General features: G+C 46.0%; 1 protein-coding gene and 1 non-coding gene across 2 annotated transcripts in view; both read left to right on the top strand.

Moving 5' to 3' along the window:
- The first annotated feature begins 18166 nt into the window (after positions 1-18166).
- On the top strand, positions 18167-18293 carry LOC135269560 (small Cajal body-specific RNA 15). Its single transcript, XR_010337817.1, has one exon. It is a non-coding gene; the product is annotated as a small Cajal body-specific RNA 15 (non-coding RNA).
- Positions 18294-19786: 1493 nt separating this feature from the next.
- The window catches only part of KIF1B (kinesin family member 1B), a 179488-nt gene continuing 174246 nt past the window's right edge, over positions 19787-25028 (top strand). Inside the window, exon 1 of the mRNA XM_021669855.2 lies at positions 19787-19801. The gene's annotated coding sequence lies outside the window, so the exon portion shown is untranslated. The remainder of the gene's footprint in view (positions 19802-25028) is intronic.

Genomic DNA, 25028 nt, shown 5'->3' on the forward strand with positions numbered 1-25028 from the left:
TGTGTCTCAAATGAAAGAAAGAAAACACTTTTTGAGTTTGGAACAAAAATCTCTCAATCACATTCAGTGGCCTCCCAAAGTGCTGGGATTACAGGTGTAAACCACCGCACCTGGCCACAAGGATTTGTGTGTGTGTGTGTGTGTGTGTGTGTGTGTGTTTTAACAGTGAGAGCAAAATAACTTACTGAATATAAGGAGAAGAGCTGAATGAGCACGCCACTCATGGAGAAAGGGGGTATTTTCACAGAATCAGTGTTTTTCCCCATTCCATTTTCACTTGATGTCAATCAAAACATACCACTGGCTGTTTAGTTAAAAAAGAATGCGATATACTTGTGCACGTATACCAGTTAATTTACGTACAATAAAGGAACGAGGAAGGGGGAAATGAACGAACAGAGAAAACTATATGGTAGTAGTCAGGATGTGGTGGAACCAAACTCAAGTTTTCTAAGCGAGAATATGATCTTGGTCTTTAAAGAACAGGGTTCTGCCGGGCGCGGTGGCTCACACCTGTAATCCCAGCACTTTGGAAGGCTGAGATGGGCGGATCACGAGGTCAGAAGATCGAGACCATCCTGACCAACATGGTGAAATCCCTTCTCTACTAAAAATACAAAAATTAGCCGGGCGTGGTGGCACGTGCTTATAGTCCCAGCTACTCAGGAGGCTGAGGCAGGAGAATGGCTTGAACATGGGAGTCAGAGGTTGCAGTGAGCTGAGATTGCGCTGCTGCCCTCCAGCCTGGTGACAGAGCGAGACTCTGACTCTAAAAAACAAACAAAACAAAACAAAACAAAACAAAACAAAAACCACTTCTGTTGTGTCCAGTGCATTCATTCTGCTTCCCCTAATGTAAGCTGCTCGGTTTATCATCTCCAATTTCTGGCCATTTGCTCCTCAGATGTCTGGTTACTTACCCAGGACTGCATAATCGCCTGGGTGTCATAAGCCACCTGGATGGCTCAGCAGTGTGTACTGAGCAAGGTCAAGGCTCAGGCCCCAGGCTGTGCCCTCCTGGTGAGTGTGTGTGTGTGGGAGGTGGACAGAGTTTGTAGCATTAAATGACAGGCCTCAAGTCCCCGTTTGCCATCTCTGCATGTCACCCTGTCCTTCAATAAACCTTCCTGTACCTCTGCCCCAGCACGGCTCTTTTCCAAGAGCCTTTTACATTTATTTTATTTTATTATTTCTTTATTTTTGAGACAACGTCTCACTCTGTTGCCCAGGCTGGTGTGCAGTGGCACAATCATGGCTCATTGCAGGCTTAACCTCTCGAGTTCAAGTGATCCTCCCACTTCAGCCTCCTGAGTATCTGGGACCACAGACACGTGCCATCATGCCCAGCTAATTTTTTTTTTTTTGAGACAGAGTCTCACTGTGTCTCACCCAGGCTGGAATACAGTGGCGTGATCTCAGCTCACTGAAGCCTCCACCTCCCAAGTTCAAGCGATTCTCCTGTCTCAGACTCCCAAGTAGCTGGAACTACAGGCATGCACCATCACACTTGGCTAATTTTGTATTTTTAGCAGGAAGGGGGTTTTGTCATGTTGGCCAGGCTGGTCTCAAACTCCTGACCTCAGGTGATCCACACATCTTGGCCTCCCAAAGTGATGGGATTACAGGCATGAGCCACTGTGCCCGGCCTAATTTTTGTATTTTTTTGTAGAGATGGAGTTTCACTATGTTGCCCAGGCTGGTCTCCAACTCCTGGACTCAAGTGATCTGCCCGCCTCGGCCTCCCAAACTGCTGGGTTTACAGGTGTGAGCCACCATGTCTGGCCTTACGTTTGTTTTAATAGGCTGGTCCTCAGGGAACGGAGAGAAAGGAACATTTCGGGTCAGCCTGTCTACCGATGTCGGCCATCTGTCTGCTCCTCTCAACACAGCCAGGCATCTGTGCCTCCCTGAAATTCCTCCTACACCCTGGGTTCTTGTGAGAGGTGCAGGACTAGGGGTAATGGGGACAGGCAGAAGACACGACAGCCTCTCTCAGCTTCCCCTCTGCCCAAAGTTGCACCCATCCTCCAGGCTACCACCACCTCCTCTCCCGGAACCCAAACGCCTCTTTCTCCTCAGGCTCTCTCAGTCTCTATATGGTTTGTCAGTTCCATCCGCCTCCCTCTCTGTTCTGTCCTCTCTACTTCAGTGCTGTAGATTACAACTCCATCTGGCTGTGAGTGGTGGCTCATGCCTGTAATCCCAACACTTTAGAGGCCAAGGTGGGTAGATAACATGAAGTCAGGAGTTTGAGACCGGCCTGGCCAACATGGTGAAACCCTGTCTCTACTAAAAATACAAAAATTGGCTGGGCGTGGTGGTGTGCACCTGTAATCCCAGCTACTTGGGAGGCTGAGGCAGGAGAATCACTTGAACCCGGAAGGCAGAGGTTGCAATGAGCCAAGATTGTGCCACTGCACTCCAGCCTGGACGACAGAGTGAGAGTCTATCTCAAAAACAAACAAACAAACAAACAAACAACAACAAAAACCCTCCATCTAATAATCTCTAGAACCTTGTGGTAGATACTCGCTCTACAGATGAAGAAACAGAAATTCAGAGAGGTTATGTTACTATCCTGCCACCACACAGACTCTCATTGAAATCACTGCAGCTCAGCCTTTCTTCCCTGCCCCCAAATGCTATAAGCCACTCTTGGGAGTATAAAGAAACACCAGGAAGAGCTTTGCTTCGGTCATTTCCAACCCCTGTGGGATCCCAGGATGAATAAAGGAAGCGTGGTGTTGCTGGTTTCAGCAGAGTCTCTAAATCTCCCATCCTTCTGTATGTATATTGCTTTTTATGATGGTTTAAATTATTTATGCTTTTTTGTTGAAAGCTAAGCACGTTGGAGAAATGACCAGTAATGGAAAAGTAAAAAGCAGACAGGAAGACTAGATTGTGATCGAGCGTGGTATCTCCAACCTCGAAAGTCTGTTGGTGTAGAGTGTGTGTGTATGTGTGTGTGTGTGCACACGCATGTGTATGTGCATGTGTGTGTGAGAGAGAGAGAGAGTCAGCTGGTTGTCAGGGCTTATCTGGTCACTAGATCTCTGGTCTCTGTTCCCTGCACTGACAGGTTAGCTGCCTCTTTGGAGATTATTTCTCTACCTTTCAGTCTTTGTAAAATAAGCATGTTACCTGTCAATGTCACAGGCGTAGAAGGAAATTACTGACGTAATCGATTTTTTAAAAACTGAGTTCTTGTAAGGAAAAGCCTGTCATAAGTAAGCAGGGTTAATTTTTAGTTACAAACACAGTCAATTGTTTATGTAAATATTACAGATCTAAATGCTTAGGCCAGGTGTGGTGGCTCACACCTGTAATCCCAGCACTTTGGGAGGCTGAGGCAGGCGGATCACCTGAGGTCAGGAATTCGAGAACAGCCTAGCCAACATGGCGAAACCCCATCTCTACTAAAAATAGAAAAATCAGCCAGGCATGGTTGCATGTACCTGTAATCATAGTTACTCTGGAGGCTGAGGCAGGAGAAACACTTGAATCCAGGAGGCGGAGGTTGCAGTGAGCCGAGATTGCGCCACTGCACTCCACCTTGGGTGACAGAGTGAGACTCTGTCTCAAAAAAAAAAAAAATTTTTTTTTTTTGTAGACACAGGGTCTCCCTGTGTTGCCCAGGCTGGTCTCAAACTCCTGGACTCCAAGTGATTTGCCTGCCTCAGCCTCCCAAAGTGCTGGGATCACAGGTGTGAGCCACTGTGCCGGTTTCTCCATGCTTACTGCTTTGTGTCCTGTAGATTGAGGGTGTAAACCATATTTCACTTAGAGCATTACAGGCTGGCCTGCTGTTATGACCACTTATCTCAAATTTTTGTGGCCGGGTGTGGTGGCTCATGCCTATAATCCCAGCACTTTGGGAGGCCGAGGCAGGTGGATCACCTAAGGTCAGGAGTTTGAGACCAGCCTGGCCAACATGGTGAAACCCCATTTCTATTAAAAATCCAAAAATTAGCCAGGCGAGGTGGCAGGTGCCTGTAATCCCAACCACTTGGAAGGTGAGGCAGGAGAATCGCTTGAGTGTGGGAGGTGAAGGTTGCAGTGAGCCCAGATTGTGCCAATGCACTCCAGCTTGGGAAACAAGAGTGAAACTCCATCTTGGAAAAATAAAAGGATAATGCATATCCATTTAAATGGCAAAAAAGGAGGTGGAGGGAGATGAGATGAATCAAACTGGTGGATGAGGAGCCACGCACTGGTGAATGTAAGAGACTCCTGGTGAAAACTGGATGATTTAATGTGCGCACAGTTGGAACTGAAGGTCCGTTCCTACAGGGAAAAATGTGGGCTCATTATAGACCAGGATTAAATTCAAACCCCAAATCCCAACTTTCCTATTAATTGACTGACTTGGGAACAGAGACAGTCAGGAAGGTAGCAAGTGAGGGGAATAAAAATCAAGTTTCTTAGTTCTTACCAATTTTCCTTTTGACAAAATCGAGGACAGAGTCCCAGTTGAAGGGGAAAAAAGGAAACAAATCTTTGAAAAAGATAAGCAACTTCTGTTTCCCTTTGCCAGGAGTGGAATAAGAGCCTGAAATTGCTGCCAAGTAACCTCTTTAGCCATAAATATATCATCTTTTTCTTTTTCTTTCTTACAAACTGTATCCTTTTGTTCAAGCGCACTCACTCTTGGCCATTCTTGGCGAGGATGCAGGTATGACCTAATTTTGATGTAAAGCGTGTGGGAGAATTAACTTTTAAAGTAAGGCTTCTGAAGCTGGGAGGTTTGCAGTAGAGAGGATAAAGGTGGTTGAATCAGCCACTTAGAATGTTACCTTGCTATTGATAGAATTTCAGATTATTTCAGATTTTTTCCTCCTTCTTTATTTTTGTTAGTTAATACATAGTCAATCTCTGTTTGTTTCGTGTTTTTTATTTTTTTTTTTTGAGACGGAGTCTTACTCTCTCACTCTTATTTTCCAGGCTGGAGTGCAGTGGCTCGATCTCGGCTCACTGCAACCTCTGCCTCGAGGGTTCAAGCGATTCTCCTGCCTCAGCCTCCTAAGTAGCTGGGATTACAGGTGTATGCCATCATGCCCAGCTAATTTTGTATTTGTAGTAGAAATGGGGTTTCACCATGTTGGCCAGGCTGGTCTCAAACTCCTGACCTCAAGTAATCCACCTGCCTCAGCCTCCTAAAGAGCTGGGATTACAGGCCTCCTGAGCCACTGCGCCTGGCCCTTTTTTTTTTTTTTTAAGATGGACTTTTGGCTCTTACTGCCCAAGCTGGAGTGCAATGGCCCTATCTCAATTCACTGCAACCTCCGCCTCCCGGGTTCTAGCGATTCTCCTGCCTCAGCCTTTTGAGTAGCTGGGATTACAGGCACGTGCCACCACACTCAGCTAATTTTGTTAGTATTTTTAGTGGAGACGGGGTTTCACCATGTTGGCCAGGCTGGTCTCAAACTCCTGACCTCAGGTGATCTGCCCACCTCGGCCTCCCAAAGTGCTGGGATTACAGGCGTGAGCCACTGTGTCTGGCTGTTTCACCTATTCTAAGGGGCAATCCAGTGCTGTGCTTTAGAGCATGAGGTTTGGAGCCAGGGGTTCCTGGATTTGAATCCTGACCCCATCACTGTTGACTGTGACCATGAATAAATTACTCACCTCTGTGTTAGTTTCTTGTGGCTGCTGTAACAAATTACCAGAAATTGGGTGATTTGAAACAACAGAATTTTGTTTGTTTTGTTTATTTTTTTTGAGACGAAGTCTCACTCTGTCGCCAGGCTGGAGTGCAGTGTCACGATCTCAGCTGACTGCAACCTCTACCACCCACGTTCAAGTGATTCTCCTGCCTCAGCCTCCCGAGTAGCTGGGACTACAGGCACGTGCCACCATGCCTGGCCAATTTTTGTATTGTTAGTAGAGACAGAGTTTCACCACGTTGGCTAGGATGATCTCGATCTCTTGACCTTGTTATCCATCCACCTCGGTCTCCCAAAGTGCTGGGATTACAGGCGTGAGACACCGCATTCAGACTTTTTTTTTTTAATCACTTTATTGTCCAGGCTGGAGTGCAGTGGCACGATCATAATCATAGCTCACTGCCACCTTGAATTTCTGGGTTCAAGCGATCCTTCTGCCTCAGTCTGTCAAGTAGTAGGGACTACATATGTGCATCACCATGCTCAGTTAATTTTTAAAAAATTTTTTTGGAGACAGGGTCTTGCCATCTTGCCCAGGCTGGCTTTAAACTCCTGGGCTCAAGTGATCTTCCCACCTTAGCCACCCGAGTAGCTGGGATTACAGGGGTGAGCCACCACACCCAGCCTTTTTAGTAGATAAGAGGTCTCACTCTGTTGCCCAGGCTAGGGTCAAACTCCTGGAATCAAGCAATCCTCCTGCCTTGGCCTCCCAAAATGTGGGTTTACAGATATAAGTCACAACGCCTGGCCTCCAGTGCCTGTCTCCCCCTTATGAGGATACATGTGACGGCATTTAGGGCTTATTTTGATGATCCAAGTTAATCTCCCTATCAAAACTTTAATTTACTCACATCTACAAAGATTCTAACTTATATACAGTAATATACAAGTTCCAGGGATTAGGACTTGGTATATTCGGTAGGGTTGAGGGGAAGGACATTTTTCAGTCTCCATAACTGGTTTTTGTTGTTGTTGTTTGTGGAGACGGGGTTTCGCTATGTTGCCCAGGCTGGTCTCGAACTCCTGGGCTCAAGCAATCTACCTGCCTTACCTCCCAATGTGTTCGGATTATAGGCGTGAGCCACTGTGCCCAGCCATGGCTCCATAACCTTTATTGAGTTCCCTTTTATGTGAATTTGCAATAATTAGAGGATCTATTTCATAGGGCTGCCGTGAAGATTATAAAAGATAATAAATGTGAAGTGCTTAATACAGTTCTTGGTTTATAGTCAATGCTCTAAATACCGGCCACTGTCATCATCACCATCAACTTACATTCTTCCTCTATGGATAGGGAGAAAAAAAAAATCCAGTAGGTACAGAGTGTTAAGATATTAGAGTCCGAATATACTTTAGATTCAATTCATCTACTCTAATTGCCTTATTTTATAGATGAAAAATGAAGTCTAGAGATACTGACCTGAGCATGACTCCACAGCTAGGATGTAGCAGATTCATTTCATTATAACAGTTTAGATACTGTGATTCGGTAATCTGTAGATGGGAAAGCTCATCACAGGAGTGATAAGGGGTGAGAGAGAGACAGAGACAGAGAGACACACAGAGAGGGTTTATTAAGTTCCCATCTCTTGACTTAAAGAGACCATGGCTTTCTAGTTATGAACACGAGCTGACGTTGTGTTTTAAAGTCACACTCTCCTTTGATTCTCACAATGTGAGGGTGAGGTAGCTATTATCTTCATTCCCATTTTAGGGACCAGGAAACAGGATGATGGGAGCAATGCAATTGCTCAACAGTGCATAGCAAGTGACAGAATTAGAATCCAAAGAGCCCAGCTGGAATGACCAGGTGCTCTCAAACCCTCTCTAATGCCTTCTTTCTAGTAGAAGCTTTCTGTCAGCATGATTTATATATTCATCTCAAGTGACTGTAATCTAAGCAAGAGAAGTACAAAGTTCAGTTCCTATGAGGCTCCGGGAGCTGGAGCCCAAGTGGGGTTAGTGACGTCTTTGGGATCATCTCCTTGAATTGGATATTTGGAGAACAGAGGAGTCCATGGGGTCACCTGAGATATCATGATTCTGCTGTGTATTTTCAGCTGTGGGCATCGTGCTCCAAACTCTCTGTTTTGCCTAGAATGTCCTGATTCTTGCATTCTGAGATCCTTTCTGGCAACTGAACTCGGTCTGATGCTGTGGGGGGCCCATTTCGGGCTTTGTGTCCTGCCCGAGTGTTCCAGGGCCATCTGTCACTGGCACAACAATTTCAGTAAACAACAATTTGGTTTCCTTAATCATGGCTTTAAGACCAAAGTTAATTGATACACGGTTGTTCTTAATTAGTAAAAATGCCTGTTACAGAAAAATGATGCATGAACTGCAATTCACAAGAGGGAAATCTATGCAGAGTATTCTTATCTGGCTCAAATGATAGCTCCTCGGTCAGGACCAGGGAAAACAGCAAGACGTGCTGATTACAGAGCTGACCATGTGTGCAAAAAGCCAAGAGCTGATGAAAACAAAATCTTGAATTTTTCACTGGAAAGTAAGAAAATACACCAAATTAAAATCTCCCAGTCAGGCACAGTGACTCATGCCTGTAATCCCAGCGCTTTGGGAGGCCAAGGTGGGCAGATCACAAGGTCAGGAGTTCGAGACCATCCTGGCCAACATGGTGAAATCCCATCTCTACTAAACATACAAAAATTAGCTGGGCATGGTGACTTGGGCCTGTAATCCCAGCTACTTGTGAGGCTAAGGCAGGAGAATCATTTGAACCAGGGAGTCGGAGGTTGTAGTGAGCCGAGATCATGCCACTGCACTCCAGCCTGGCAGCAGAACAAGACTCCATTTCAAAAAAAAAAAAAGTTTCCTACTCTCTCAGTCTTTAAAAAAATAAGCCTCTTTGGTTCTTGGTTTGTTTCTTCTGTACGGATTGTTCGGTATTTACTGTGTGGCCCTTAGGGCCACGGTGATCTCTGTGATGGCCTAACTCGCAGCGTGATGAACATATTTTTTGGTAAACTGACATTCATTTAAATATAATTGAGCACTGGAGGAAAACAGAAAAAAAAATGACACCAGCTGATTTTGCTACTGCCTGTAGGGATGCAGAAGTTTATTTTCTTTCCTTCTTTCTTCTTTTTTTTTTTTTTAGACTGAGTCTCGCTCTGTTACCCAGGCTGGAGTGCAGTGGTGCAACCTCTCCTCGCTGCAAACTCTGCCTCCCAAGTTTAAGCAATTCTCCTGCCTCAGCCTCCTGAGTAGCTGGGATTACAGGCACGTGCCACCATGCCCAGCTAATTTTTTTTTTATTTTTATTTTTAGTAGCGATGGAGTTCTACCATGTTGGCCAAGCTGGTTTTCTGACCTCAGGTAATCCTCCTGCCTCAGCCTCCCAAAGTGCTGGGATTACAGATGTGAGCCACCTCGTCTGGCCTAATTTGGTTTTAAAAATGACCAAAAATCGGCCAGGCGCGGTGGTTTATGCCTGTAATCCCAGCACTTTGGGAGGTCGAGGTGGGCGGATCACAAGGTCAGGAGTTTGAGACCACCCTGACCAACATGGTGAAACCCTGTCTCTACTAAAAATATAAAAAAATTAGCTGGGTCTGGTGTCAGGTGTCTGTAATCCCAGCTGCTCTGGAGGCTGAGGCAGGAGAATCACTTCAACCTGGGAGGCAGAAGTTGCAGTGAGCCGAGATCACATGACTGCACTTCAGCCTGGGCGACAGAATGAGACCCTGTCTCAAAAAAAAAAAAAAAAAAAGCCGAAAGTCCTTTGGACTTATATGTTGTCAAATAGCTGTGTTTTCTGAAATTTTATATGTGCTTTTAAAATTTTAATCTTTGTTGGAATAAACCTTCTTCCAGCATTCCCCCAACCTCCATTTCCATCATTTTGCCCCTTATCAATCTGGTTAGCTAAGACTTCCAGTAATGCAGAGTGTTAGAATTAGTGTTGAAATATCAATAAAGAGACATTCAGCTGAGGTTGAGGAACTTTCCAGTGAGGAAGGTGCATGAGTTTTGTAATCTCTTGGGCTAATTTTATGTTCCTTCCTTCTGGATTCTAGGCAGTTGAAGCCGCCATATAAAAATTAGTCCCAGGCCAGGCGCGGTGGCTCACGCCTGTAATCCCAGCACTTTAAGAGGCTGAGGCAGGCAATCACCTGAGGTCAGGAGTTCGTGACCAGCCTGACCAATATGCTGAAACTCTGTCTCTACTGAAAATACTAAATTTAGCCAGGCGTGGTGGCGGGCGCCTGTGGTCCTAGTTACTTGGGAGGCTGAGACAGAAAAATTGCTTCAACCCGGGAGGCGGAGGTTGCAGTGAGCCAAGACCGTACCACTGCACTCCAGCCTGGGTGACAGCGTGAGATTCTGTCAAATAATAATAATAATCAGTCCTAGGCCAGGCACAGTGGCTCATACCTGTAATCCCAGCACTTTTGGAGGCCGAAGCTGGCAGATCACTTGAGGTTAAGACCAGCCTAACCGACATGATGAAACCCCATCTCTACTAAAAAATGCAAAAATTAGCCAGGTGTGGTGGCAGGTGCCTGTAGTTCCAGCTACTCAGAAGGCTGAGGCACAAGAATTGCTCGAACCCAGGAGGCGGACATTGCAGTAAGCCAAGATTTCGCCACTGCACTCCAGCCTGGGTGACAGAGCTCAGTCTCAAAGGAAAAAAAAAATTGGTTCTCAGCAAACTAGAGACTTGCTGTGCTTATTTCCTGACTAGGTAGCAGACAGTTCTAAAGCATCTTCCAGTTTTTTCTGATTCCAAATAACCCTGGCATGAGCAGTGCCGCTGCATATTAATATGAATGAGTTAAACCAGATTGTATCCTGTTTGTTGACGTATTCACTGGAAAAAACAGAAAATGTATTGATTTGTCTCAAATTCCTTATCGTCATTATTTAATACAGTGTTTAATAGACACATACTTACATGAAATAGACATTAATTAATATTTATAAGGTCTTTGTGTAGGAAAGCATGTATTTTCTAGATTTAATGGAGTGGAGAGCTGCCTAGGCTCTTATATCCAAAAATATAAGCAGTTCCTATTTTTACTCATGCAACATGATCTAGGGCTCAAGTGCATGTGTTACCTGACCTTGGCTAAAATAAGTGGAAACTAATTCTCTATATGGGCATGGATTATCCCTGCAGAGGATTGCCAGGAATGAAACTGGGCTCTTCCCACATTTTGTTCGTGCAAGGGTCAGCACGTGAATATGGACTGAGGAAGGGCTTTCCGTCACACATTTACCAAACGTATGACCGAGACACAGTGGCTGTTTACAGTGCAGGCTGTGAGACCAGAGCATCTGAAAACTAGGTCAGCGAGACAGGATTACGGCTTGCTGTCTCCCACCCACTCGGCTCCTCAAGCACGGCTCAGCTGCTGCGATGGGTCTCATCGCCTCTGATGTAGCTGCCAACCTGGTCTGCAGAGGATTATCGATGGTATCACAGCTGGGGTGCCTCTGGACAAATACCCTTCTTCTTTTTTTGAGACGGAGTTTCACTCTTGTTGCCCAGGCTGGAGCACAACGGCTTGATCTCAGCTCACTGCAACCTCCACCTCCCGGGTACAAGCAATTCTCCTGCCTCAGCCTCTGGAGTAGCTGGGATTATACTCATGTGCCACCATCTGGCTAATTTTGCATTTTTATTATTTATTTATTAATTGTTATTATTATTTTGAGATGGAGTCTTGCTCTTTCGCCAGCCTGGAGTGCAGTGGCATGATATTGGCTCACTACAACCTCTGTCTCCCAGATTCAAGCGATTCTCCTGCCTCAGCCTCCTGAGTAGCTGAGACTACAGGCGTGAGCCACCACGCCCAGCTAATTCTTTGTATTTTAGTAGAGTTGGGGTTTCACCATGGCCAGGATGGTCTCGATATTCTGATCTCATGATCCTCCTGCCTCGGCCTCCCAAAGTGCTGGGATTACAGGTGTGAGCCATCGCACCTGGACTATTATTTATTTATTTTATTATTATTTTTTTGAGATGGAACTTCACTCTGTCGACCAAGCTGGAGTGCAGTGGCACCATCTCAGCTCACTGCAAACTCCGCCTCCCAGGTGCAAGCGATGCTCCTGCCTCAGCCTCCTCAGTTGCTGGGACTACAGGCACACACCACCATGCCCAGCTAATTTTTGTATTTTTAGTAGAGAAGGGGTTTCACCACGTTGGTCAGGCTGGTCTCAAACTATTGACCTCAAGTGATCCACCCGCCTTGGCCTCTCAAAGTGCTGGGAATACAGGCATGAGCTACTGAGCCTGGCCTATCGTTGTTTAAGTTATGAAATTATTTACTTTTTTACAGATGAGGTCTTGCTCTGTTGCCTGGGCTGGAATGCAGTGGCTATTCACAGGTACAATAAAAGTCCACTGCAGCCTAGAGCTGTTGGGCTCAAGAGATCTGCCCACCACAGCCTCCCAGGTAGCTGAGACTACAGGTTCCTCCCACCTTGCCCAGCATAAATTATATATATTTTTAAAATAGGCAGTAAAGTATAAAAACTAACATGATACCCACCCACATACACTGTATTAAACACTGTATTAAATAATGACAATAGGCCAGGCAAGGTGGCTCATGCCTGTAATTCCAGCACTTTAGGAGGCCGAGGCAGGTGGATCCCTTGAGGTCAGGAGTTCAAGACCAGCCTCGCCAACAAACAAAACCCTGTCTCTACCAAAATTACAAAAATTAGTCGGGTGTGGTGGCGTGTGCCTGTAATCCCAGCTACATCAGGAAGCTGAGGCATGAGAATTGCTTGAACCCAGGAGACAGAGATTGCAGTGAGCCGAGATCACATTACTATACCCCAGCCTGAGCATCAGAGCAAGACTCTGTCCCAAAAGAACAAAACAAAACAAAAAAGACAATAATAGTAAGGCCAGGCGGAGTCGCTCACACCTATAATCCCAGTACTTCGGGAGGCCAAGGCAGTCGGATCATGCGGTCAGGAGTTCAAGACTAGCCTGGCCAACACGGTGAAACCCGTCTCTACTAAAAACACAAAAATTAGCTGGGTGTGGTGGTGGGCACCTATAATCCCATCTACTTGGGAGGCTGACACAGGAGAACCTCTTGAACCCAGGAGGCAGAGGTTGCAGCAAGCCGAGATCATGCCACTGCACTCCAGCCTGGGTCAGAGGCGGAGACTATGTCTCTAAATCAATCAATCAACAGTACACATTTCCAAAGAACAGAGAAGAAAATAGAAGGCAGAAAATCATCAGTGGCAGAGATAGCACCACTGAACTCCAGCCTGGGTGACAGAGCAAGACTCCATCTCAAAAAATAATAATAGGCCAGATGTGGTCACTCACGCCTGTAATTTCAGCACTTTGGGAGGCCGAAGCGGGTGGATCACGAGATCAGGAGTTTGAGACCAGCCTGGCCAACATGGCGAAATCCCGTCTCTACTAAAAACACAAAAAATTAGCTGGGTGTGGTGGCGTGTGCCTGTAATCCCAGCTACTCCAGGGACTGAGGCAGGAGAATTGCTTGAACCTGGGAGGCGGAGGTTGCACTGAGCCGAGATCACACCACTGCTTTCCAGCCTGGGTGACAGAGTGAGACTCTGTCTAAAAAAAAAAAAAACAAAACCCACAGCCGGGCACGGTGGCTCACGCCTGTAATCCCAACACTTTGGGAGGCCGAGGCGGGTGGATCACGAGGTCAAGAGATCGAGACCATCCTGGTCAACATGGTGAAACCCCATCTCTACTAAAAATACAAAAAATTAGCTGGGCATGGTGGTGTGTGCCTGTAATCCCAGCTACTCAGGAGGCTGAGGCAGGAGAATTGCCTGAACCCAGGAGGCGGAGGTTGCGGTGAGCCGAGATCGCGCCATTGCACTCCAGCCTGGGTAACAAGAGCGAAACTCTGTCTCAACAACAACAACAAAAAAGCCCCACAAATAATAATAATAATAATGAAATGACAATAAGGAGGTCAAGACAAGTCAATAAATTCTCTGGATTTTTCCACCCAACTCATTTCCATCTTCCTGTTACTTTGTTTTCAAGAAATACAATCTTACAGACACAGTTACAAATTCTCGTGTCATGCTCCCTTTTTTGTTTGTTTGTCTGTTTGTTTTGCTTTCCTCTCTTTCTCTCCTGGGTTAATCGTATCCTGAATTTGGTGATTGTCATTGTCATCCATGTTTTCATACTTGACTATACATAAACTGAGTCCTAAACACTATAGTGCTCATATGCATGCTTCGGACTTTATGTATAAATGCCACTGTCCTGCACATACTATCTTGCATCTTTTTTTTTTTGAGACAGGGTCTCACTCTGTCACCCAGGCAAGAGTATAGTGTCAGGCCAGGTGTGGTGGCTCATGCCTGCAATCCAAGCACTTTGGAGGCCAAGGTGGGTGGATCACCTGAGGTCGGGAGTTCAAGACCAGCCTGACCAACATGGTGAAACCCCATCTTTAAAAAAAAAAAAAAAAAAGAGTATAGTGTCACAATCTCTGCTCACTGCAATCTCCACCTCCCCAGAGTGAAAATGATCCTCCTGCCTCAGCCTCCTAAGTAGCTGAGACCAAAGGCACGCCACCACGCCCAGCTAATTTTTTGTTGTTGCTGTTGTATTTTCTGTAGAGACAGGGTTTCGCCCTGTTGCCCAGGCTGGGCTCTAACTCCTGCCCTCAAGTGATTTTACTGCCTCGGCCTCCCAAAGTGCTGGGATTATAGGAGTGAGCCACTGCGTCCAGCCAGGTTCTATTTTTTTTTTTTTAACCATATAGTTAAGTAATCATTTCAGTACCACTAATGATTTATATTTTCCATTTCCCCATGCTAATTTGTCATGCCAATGCAGGCATATATTATGACCCTATACCTGTGTGGTCTGTTTCTGAACTTTATTCTGTTCCTTTTTATTTTGTTTTATTTCTTTTGAGACAAGGCCTGGCTCTATTGCCAGGTTGGAGTGCAGTGGTGTGATCATCGCTCACTGTAGCCTCAAACTCCTGGGCTCAAGCAATTCTTCCACCTCAGCCTCCTGAGTAGCCAGGTCGTTCCATTTTTATATTTCTATATTCTTGTGTCAATACAATAGCATGCTAATCAGCACAATGTTACTGAGAATCTTCATACCTTATGGGCAAGTCCCCACACCTCATTCTTCAAAATTGCCATGGGTGGGGCTTTGTTATATGAATTTTTTTTTTTTTTTTTTGAGACGGAGTCTTGCTCTGTCAACAGGCTGGAGTGCAGTGGTGAAATCTCGGCTCTCTGCAACCTCTGCCTCCTGGGTTCAAGCGATTCTTCCACCTCAGCCTCCCGAGTAGCTGGGACCACAGGCGTGTGCCACCACGCCTGGCTAATTTTTGTATTTTTAGTAGAGATGGGGTTTCACCATATTGGCCAGATGGTCTCGATCTCTTGATCTCGTGATCCACCTGCCTCGGCCTCCCAAAGAGCTGGGATTACAGGCGTGAGCCACTGCACCCGGTCTGAATTTTTTTTTTTTAAAAAGACATGGAATATATTTGTCATATACATTTTGCCATTACCTTGTCAAATTCCATAGAAAATGTGTAATGATGAAATTTTGATTAGAATTACATTAAGTTAATAGATTAACTTGCTTAGAACTGACATCTTGATTTTTTTCCTTGTCCCAGAATAAATAATACCTCTCCATTTATTCAGGCCTTCTCTAATGTGTTTCAGTACAGTTGTAAACCTTTTCCCCATATAAGTCTTTCTCATTTATTCTTTATATATATATATATATATATATATATATATATATATATGTTTTTTTTTTTTTTAAATTGAATCTCACTCTTTTGCCCAGGCTGGAGTGCGGTGACACGATCTTGGCTCATTGCAGCCTCTGCCTCCCAGGTTCAAGCGATTCTCCTGCCTCAGCCTCCTGAGTAGCTGGGATTATACGCAATGCACCACCACACCTGGCTAACTTTTTGCATTTTTTTTTGAGACAGAGTCTCACTCTGTCGCCGGGTGCCAGGCTGGAGTGCAGTGGCGCTATCTCAGCTCACTGCAACCTTCCAGGCTCAATCGATCCTCCCAACTCAGCCTCATGAGCAGCTAGGACTACAGGCACATACCACCATGCCAGGCCAATTTTTTTTTCTTTGTTATTTTTTGTAGAGATAGGATCTCATTATGTTGCCCAGGCTTGTCTCAAACTCCTAGGCTCAAGTGATCTGCTTACTCCACTTCCCAAAGTACTGGGATTACAGGTGTGGGCCACAGCACCTGGCCAGGAAGACTTGATTTCTAAAAGACATCCCATTAAAAATAGCAATAAAGGCCAGGCTCAGTGGCTCACACCTGTAGTCTCAGCACTTTGGGAGACTGAGGCTGATGGATCACTTGAGTCCGGGAGTTTAATACCAGCCTGGGCTACATGGTGAAACCCCATCTCTACAAACAAATAGAAAAATTAGCCAGGCATGGTGGCATGTGCCTACAGTCCCAGCTACTCGGGAGGCTGAGGTGGAAGGATGCACTGAACCGGGGGCAGGGGTTGAGGCTATGGTGAGCTGTGATCACACCACTGCACTCTAGCCTGGGTGACAGAGTGAGACCCTGTCTAAAATAATAATAATAATAATAATAAAGTCTTCCTATTAGAAAGGAATACTTCGGGTCAGGCACGGTGGCTCATACCTGTAATCCCAGCACTTTGGGAAGCTGAGGAGGGTGTATCATGAGGTCAAGAGATTGAGACCATCCTCGCCAACATGGTGAAACCCTGTCTCTACTAAAAATACAAAAGTTAGCTGGGCATGGTTGTGCATGCCTGTAATCCCAGCTACTCAGGAGGCTGAGGCAGGAGAATTACTTGAACCTAGGAGGCGGAGGTTGCAGTGAGCCAAAATTGTGCAACTGCACTCCAGCCTGGCAACAGAGCAAGACTTCCTCTCAAAAAAAAAAAAAAAAAAAAAAGGAACACTTTGTATTTTTGTATATTGATTTTGTATCCAGAAACCCGAGAGTGACTGTGACAGGAGCGTGGCAGTGCGTCACATTACTAGATTTTCCGATGTTTTGTCCTTGCATTCCAAAGAACAGTCCTACCAGGTCATGACTAAATTCAATTTTCTAGTTATTTACTATTTTAAAGAGATGCTTTTGTACAGAATTTGTAATCTGAGAAACTGGCTGAGCAGAGTGACTCCACCTGTCAGAAAGGCAAAAGGCTTATGCGGACTGGGCTGATTGGCCTTGGATCCTGGAGCAGCCTTCTCTGCCTTTATTGACCCTTCTCTATGCCCTTTGGCTGGCTTCTTCTCCTGCCGATCACCATAATATCCTCTTCACTGTGTTTTATTTTTATTTTGTTTTTAATTGAGACAGAGTCTCACTCTGTCTCCCAGGCTGGAGTGCAGTGGTGCAATCTCAGCCCACTGCAACCTCCGCCTCTCAGGTTCAAGTGATTCTCCTGCCTCAGGCTCCTAAGTAGCTGGGATTACAGGTATGCCCACCATGTCCGGCTAATTTTTGTATTTTTTAGTACAGACAGGGTTTTGCCATGTTGGTCAGGCTGGTCTCGAACTCCTGACCTCAAGTGATCTGCCCACCTTGGCCTCCCAATGTGTTGGGATTACAGGCGCGGGCGCGAGACACCATGCCAGATTCTTTGCTACATTTTAGGTTCTTTTTAGATTGTGCTCCACTGACAGCTCAAGCAATACAGTCACTCAGGTTTTTGTAACTCTCCATGGTGCTCATCACAGTCCTTACGCAACCAGGTCCACCCTAGGATGAAGTGGTGTCTACTGTTGAATTGATGAGCTCCTGTTTATTAACCTACTGGAGTTTCATTTTTCTCTTAGCCTTCAGGAAGCTCAGAGCTGAGTTCTGTGCTCAGTGGTAACATATTTCCTTGACTCTGATTTTTAAAAATATTATTTTTCTGGCTAGGCGCTGTGGCTCATCCCAGCACTTTGGGATTACCTGACATCAGGAGTTCAAAAACCAGCCTGACCAACACGGTGAAACTCCGTCTCTAAACAAAAATAAAACAAACAAAAAAATAAAAATAAAAAATAAAGAAACTTCGTCTCTACTACAAAAATTAGCTGGGTGTGGTGGCCAGCGCCTGTAACCCCAGCTACTCAGGAGGCTGAGGCAGGAGAGTCACTTGAACCTGGGAGGTGGAGTCTGCAGTGAGCCGAGAGCGTGCCATTGCACTCCCACCTGGCGACAGAGTGAAACTCCTTCTCAGAAAAAAAAAAAAAAAAAAAAAAAATTCTTTCTAGGCATGCCTCTTATTCAAACAGCTTTTAAAAATAGTCTGTTATTACTTGTTTCTTTTATTATTATGAATTTTACGTCTATTTTAATGCCATACAATTTCACTGCTGTATGCTTTAGTGTAAACTATGTCAAATCCTTTTGCCGGTAGGTGGAGTTTAAATTCTAAATAAAATGAGAAGCAATCAATAAAAGCGAAGAATCTGAGGACTTGAGTGGTGGTGGAGATTTTCCAGAATTATTAGTGTAGAAAATTAATTTCTCTGGAGACTAAGAAAATAGAGTCTTTGAAGTCAAGCTGACTCTGCTGTTAGCCTCCTAAATGAAAAGGTAGATAGAACAGGTCTTGTTTGCAAAATAAATTCAAGACCTACTTATCTACCAACAGCAATTAAAAAAATATATATATAAAAAAAATAAATTTAAAAAATTTTAAAAAATTAAAAATTTAAAAAAAGAAAATTAATTTCGATGTTTTAGTGCATATGATTGTAAATAATACCTTTTACTCAAAATAATACTGTATTGAATCAGGGGAAGGAATCTGATTTTACTTTCAACATCTGCTAGTAAATCAAAAACATTTCACAACCTTGTAATAGTGCTAGCCTGGGCCTGATAATTGCGTATGTTATCACTGAAGATGATATTGTATTAAGTACTGAATTGAACTGTTTATGAACAGTAAGATTTTTATTTTGAGCTGAACCTAAATCTAATTTTAAAGAAATCACCGTCGCGCTTTTGTGTCCTCCGGGTTTCTGATTTCCACTATGCGTCCTTCAAGGGCATCTCCCAGAAGGGAGCTGGGCTCATTAACTCAGCGACGCTGTAAAGCGTTTGTTCCTGTCTTCACGGCCCTTCCGCGGTCTCCCAAGGATACAAGTGGAATGCCCACCAAGTCATGCTTTTCCATTACTCATTCCGCCTTCTCTCCCGAGGTGGCGCGTGGGAGGTGTTGGGCTCGGGTTCGGTAAGAATAGACCCGGCTTCTTCCCGCGGGATGCGCTCCCGCGGGGTTCCGCGGGGTTCCGCTCCCACTGCGCCGCGTTCGGCCGGTTCCGCCCGCGAGATGTTTTCCAGACGGACAATGACTCCACTCGCGACGCCTCCCATGTTGATCCCAGCTCCTCCGCGAGCATCTGGACCCCTGGGCCCCGCCTCGCTCTACTCAGTCAATCTTTTGTCCCCGGACGAGGAGGATTATCGGGGTGGGCTGGGCACGGCTGATGCCGACGAACGCCCTTGGGGGTCACCCGGGAGGGAACTCCGGCTCCGGCTTTGGCCAACCCCGCACCCCTACACTGCGCCGGCACCGGGGCCACCAGGGGGCGCTCGCATTCCCGCACCTCGCCGGCCCCCGGGGCCATCAGGGGGCGCTCGGGCGTCCCTGCAGCCCCCGGCAGCCGCCCCGCTCCCCGGCTCCCCCTGCAATTGGCCCGCTTCCCCGAGCTCTGCTCTGTGATTGGCCGCCGTCCCCGTCCGTCGCGGGCGCCGGGGCGGGCCGAGATGACGCGCAGAGGCCCAGCGCGGGGCGGTGTCCCGCGCCGGCGACTGCGGGCGGAGTTTAGCGAGGACCGACGAGGGGCAGTCTGACGGCAGCTCTCCTGGGAGGCGCCCGCGCGCGTCGGAGCCGCTCCCAGTCCTCCGCAGCCGTCACCGCCGGCCGTCGCCGCGCCCCGGCCTCCAGCACTCGCGCACTCCCTCCCGCCGCCCACCTCCCACCTCCCACCTCGATGCGGAGCCGGGCTGCTGCGTGATGGGGCTGCGGAGCGGCGCCCTGCGGCTCGCGGCGGCCGCTGCTCGTGCTGAGGTGCGTCGGTGCACGGCCCCCCGCGCCCCCGCACGCCGCGGCTCCTGTTGACCCGGTCTGCCCGTCGGTCCGCACCGCGGCTGAGGTAAGGCGGCGGGGCGGGCGGAGGTTGGCGCCGCGACCGCCGGACCGGGGAGGGGGCCGCTCCCGCGGTGGGGAGCGGCCGGGCCGGGGGCCGGGCGGGGTCTGAGGGGAGGAAGCGCGGGGCTGGGGCCGGGTGCGGGAGCCTCGCCCTCGGGGGTGGGAACCCCTCCCTCGGCCAGCTGCGAGTCCCGGGCTGGCGTCCAGCGGCCGGCTGGGGCCCCTGCAGTGCCCCGCACCGGCCCTCCGTTTCCCCCGTGCTGCCAGGCCCCGGCTGTGCCCAGCGCTCTCCAGACCCGCCGCTGCCTGGCGGTTTCCTGGGCTCCGCGCACGTTGCAGCACGGGGGGACGGCCCCGCTCCGTTTGAAGCCATCGTTTTTTTCCCCTTCTCCCTTTTCTGCCTTTATGGTGGGCATCGGGCTTCGGCTGGGAATGTGAGTGGTTATGTCCTTTTGCCAGATGGAGATAGGAAAGGTCATAGCTTGGCACTGGGGGAGCCGAGGGCTCGAGGCCTGGAAAGAGGGGTGCGATGGGAAGGGAGGGGGCTTGTTGGATGCTGGCCAGGTGTGAGGAAGAATGGTGTGGTCTCGGCGTTCAGCACCGGGATTACTCGGGCAGCCATATTGGGAGGATGATCTGACAAATCCTTTAGGAGCCAAGTCCAGTTGCTGGAAGGCACCGAGTGACAGCCCTGGCAGCTTTCAGGGTGACTGGCCAGACCAGAAGCCAAGTTGTGGGGGTTGGGAGGCTGCTTGAGCAAGCTAGTCATTGTTCAGGCAACACAAAACATTCCCGGCCCTAACGCCAGAATGGAGCTTCCAGATCACTTTTTTTTCCTTGATTGCTAAATAAGCTTCCAAGGTAAACTGCCGTCAAGATTCCATTCTTTTTGGGGTGAAATTCCGTGTTTTGTATTCATCTTCTGCTTCCAGTGTGGGGGCTGTGGAAGGCCCGCTGATGCTTTACAGGTGCAAAGGGCTATCTGAGGATTGCTAAGGCCACTGTATCAGTATGGAGGCCTCTAGTAGCCATACAGCATTGGATGGATAGATTTTCAGAGTTGCTCAACTTGCAGAGAAGAAGTAAACCAGAGTACTCTGATAGTGGGTGAGGCTTGCGGCGGCATTTCTGAGGACTCAGGCTGTCATCTTTGTGGAATCTCTAGGTAGCTGAAATTAGATTGTCAACAGATCCCTTGCTCATATCTCTTACTGCTCTGGGCAGCTGTTCTGCCACCACTGAACATTCCGCTTTGTGTCGTGATGTGCCTGTCTGAGCCTGATGGAAGTGTGCTGATGAGATTTGAATAACTTTTCAGAGGTGATATCATGGTGGTTATTTTATTTGAAGGCTGGCATTTTGTCTCCTTAGTTTAGTCAAACCAAATCTAGTTCTTGTCTTCCTCTAAGAAGTGAGGTGGTGCTTTCTGATTACGTTGGCATGGTTGTTGGATTATGGAGCAAGTGGAGTTGTGAATGTACCGTTTGAGGATGGAAGGTGAGAATTGCACTTAGGTTGGTGTAAAGCAGGTCTGGAGATGATCAGTAACTGGGTTCATCATGTCTGTAGATCTGTCCTTTCCTACATCTTAGATGTAGGATGTGGAGAGATGGCATGCCTGCTTTCTTCTTTGTGACCTTTGCTTTCATTCAAATTCAATTTCTTAATAAATTCTCATAACTTTTTTTTTCCCTTTGCAATGGTCTATGGGAAATTCTCGTAACTTCTTAAATTGAACTATTTAAAAAATTTTGGGCTGGGTGTGGTGGCTCATGCCTTATAATCCCAACACTTTCGGAGGCTGAGGCAGGAGGATCCTTTGAGCTCAGGAGTTCGAGACCACCCTGGGCAACACAGTGGGGCTCTGTCTCTACAAAAATAAATAAATAGCTGGACATTGTGGCTCATTCCTGCTGTAATCCCAGCTGTTTGGGAGGCTGAGGTGGCAGGATTGCTTGTGGCCAGCTTGGGCAACAGCAAGACTCTGGCTCAGACAAAAACAAACAATAAAAAAAAATATATATATATATATATATATACACACACACACACACACACACATACATACATATATATAAATTAAAAAACAATTGGATAGGTTTTGCTAAGCAAAGTCTTAACTAAACACTATATTTTTGTTATTTTTGTCATCAAGCTTTCCTTTTAAAACTTGTTGAATCAAATGTAGCTTCAACAGAAACTAGTGTTTTTTGTATTACACTAATATAAGATAAATACAGAATGTCTGTTTTGAAATTCCATGCCCTAAGTTAGAAATATTTGTAAGTTTTTAATTTTTAGAGTTACTTTAGTATACTGAACATTTTTGATTAAAAATAATTTCAGCATTTGGTAAATAAAAATCAGACCTGATTGTGAATCTGAGACTGAGGCTAGATTTTGACTGTGTGCTGCTCTGCTCTGATGAGTGTTTTTCCAAAATTTATCCAATTAAGTACAGCTTTTAAGGCTTAGAACAGACTGTTTTTCCTTTTCAAGACCAGATACGAATGCACTTTTCCTTTTTTCTCTCTTTCTTCTTTGCCATTTTGATTTTGTGCAGGGAATAAATGTCCAAGAAAGTCTGCCAACTGAGTCTTTCTTAAGGCCAAAGCTTTCTAGGCCATTTTCCCACTGTGGTCTTGTCCTGGGTACAAAGTAAAGGACAATGGGCCCCCTGCCTTCCTGTTTGTAATCCCCTTCCCGGGCTGCTAATCATAGTAGATCTTTTCCAGGAGGAAGCATATCCTTTCATCTTGTAAACTAACGTGATATAATTTCATAATGCTGTGAAGTTAAAGATATTTTATGTCTATTTCATGTATTTCTCTTTGAAAGATGGCCTTATTTGAACGGATACTGGTGAATTTCTGGATTCCATGAAAGAGAATGAATAAATATGCATACTTCTTGAACTTTTTTTGTGCAGCTTATCAGGATAGAAGAGAAATTAAACAGATGTGACTGTGGTAGGAAAAACCTGCAAGAGGTACCTTGGGCTGGACACAGTGGCTCACATCTGTAATCCCAGTGCTTTGGGGGGCTCAGGCAGGAGGATCACTTCACATCAAGAGTTTAAGACAAGCTTGGGCAACATAGCAGGACTCCTATCTCTACAAAAACAAAACAAAACAAAACTGGGTGTGGAGGTGTGTCTGTAGTCTAGAGCCTCAGGAAGCCAAGTTGGGAGGATTGCTTGAGTTTGAGATTAGAGTGAGCTATGATGGTGCCATGGCACTCCACTCTGGGCTCAGACGTTGCCTGTTAAAAATAGAAAGATGCTTTGGACTTCTCAGACTTGAACTGTTTGGTTAACGGTCCACTGATTCATTGATGTGCCCTTTTACTATAGGCATTATCTGTTAACTGAGGGTGCATGTAGAGATTGAGTTATTTACCCTCAAGCAACTCATGCTTTACCATTTGTTTCTCTCTTTTTTTGAGATGGAGTCTTGTTCTGTCACCCAGGCTGGAGTGCATCAGCTCACTGCAACCTCCACCTCTGGGATTCAGGTGATTCTCCTGCCTCAGCCTCCCAAGTAGCTGGGACTACAGGCACCCACCAGAATGCCTGGCTAATTTTTGTATTTTTAGTAGAGATGGGGTTTCACCATGTTGGCCAGGCTGGTCTCAAATTCCTAACCTCGTGATCTACCCACCTCACCCTCCCAAAGTGCAGGGGTTATAGGCATGAGCCACCATGCACCGCCTACCATTTCTATATAGAAATGGTGAGATAAAGTTAACTCTAACTCATTTTCATTTTAGTACAATTTAGTGTCCTGATGTGGTTTCCGTGATTTCCAGTCAGAGCATTTTCAAAACTCTTTGTAATGTTGTATACACGTAATACTGTATTTACTAATACTCAATTGGTACCTTTACGATTGTCTTGTGGTTTTTTGTATATGTTTTAAGTCACAAGATTGTAAATATTTGATGGATTTTAAAATATGTTTTATATTTAATATCACATTGTTTACACCAAAGCATATCATTCAGCCATACTGTCCTCTACCATTGCCGTTTTTGTTCCCCTTGAGACAGGGTCTTACTCTATTGCCCAGGCTGGAGTGCAGTGGTACAGTCATGGCTCACTGCAACCTCGTGTCTCAGTCTCGCAAGTAGCTGGGACTACAGGCATGCACTATCGTGCCCAGCTAATTTTTAAATGTTTGTAGAGATGGCAGTCTCACTATATTGCCCAGCCTGGGCAATATAGTGAACTCCTGGAGCTCAAGTGATCCTCCCAACTCAGCTTTCCAAAGTGGTGGGATTATAGACATGAGCCACTGCGCCCAGTCCCTTTGCTCTTTTTGATTACTGTATTGTTGGCTTAGTTTTCTCTTTCATCTAGATTTTTGACATCATTTTGGCAGATGTCAATGACTGTATGAATAAACAATAACGGAAACAACAATAGTGATAAAATAGCTTACTCATATTGAGCACTTTCTGTGTGCCAGGTTCTTTTCTAAGCACTTTACATTTCTTAACTAATTTAATCCTAATAGCAGCCATTTAAAATAGATACTGTTATTATTACCATTTTACAAATGAAACTAAAACAGGCCAACCGACTTCCCCAAGATCATTAGCACTAGTAAGAAACCACTATGCTGAGCTTCCTTTGTAACTACCCTTAACCTTAAAATTCCTTGAATTCAGCTCAAGCAAACATTGGCTTCATTCTGTAACAGTTGTTTAGTGTTATGGCCATATCCTTTAACTTGTCATCACGTTAAGGTCTCAAATTCACCTTTAGTTCTTAAACTGTGATAATTTATAGCTTTCACTTTGATGATCACTTTATGCCTCTTCTCCTTTTAGTATTCTAATCCATCAGTCTCTTCTAGATTTTACTTTTCCTTCCTTTTCTATACTATGACCTCTGGGTTGCATTGCTTGCAGTTTTTATTCTTACTATTCTTCAGGACTCACTATGTAGAAGCCAGCTTCACATCATCCTTTCCATCCAGACCCGCCATTCTTACTCTGTGTCATGGGGAAACCTACATAGTGCTGGGGATTAGTGCCACAGTTAATGTGTTGTCTGAGGTCACCGTTAAATCTGTCTTTGTTCTCTGTGGGAGCAGTTCTGCTTAGTTCTCTCCCCATTTCTCCACAGTTGCTATTATAGTATCTGGACCCTTTGACTCAAACATCTCACTGCCCCATGCTTGGCAGAATATCTCGCCTGCCACCTCATAGGAAAAAAGGGCATGAACTCT

This window comes from Aotus nancymaae, unplaced genomic scaffold (genome assembly GCF_030222135.1).
Source record: "Aotus nancymaae isolate 86718 unplaced genomic scaffold, 86718_ANA_hifiasm-v0.15.2.pri h1tg000053l, whole genome shotgun sequence".
Lineage (NCBI taxonomy): Eukaryota > Metazoa > Chordata > Mammalia > Primates > Aotidae > Aotus > Aotus nancymaae.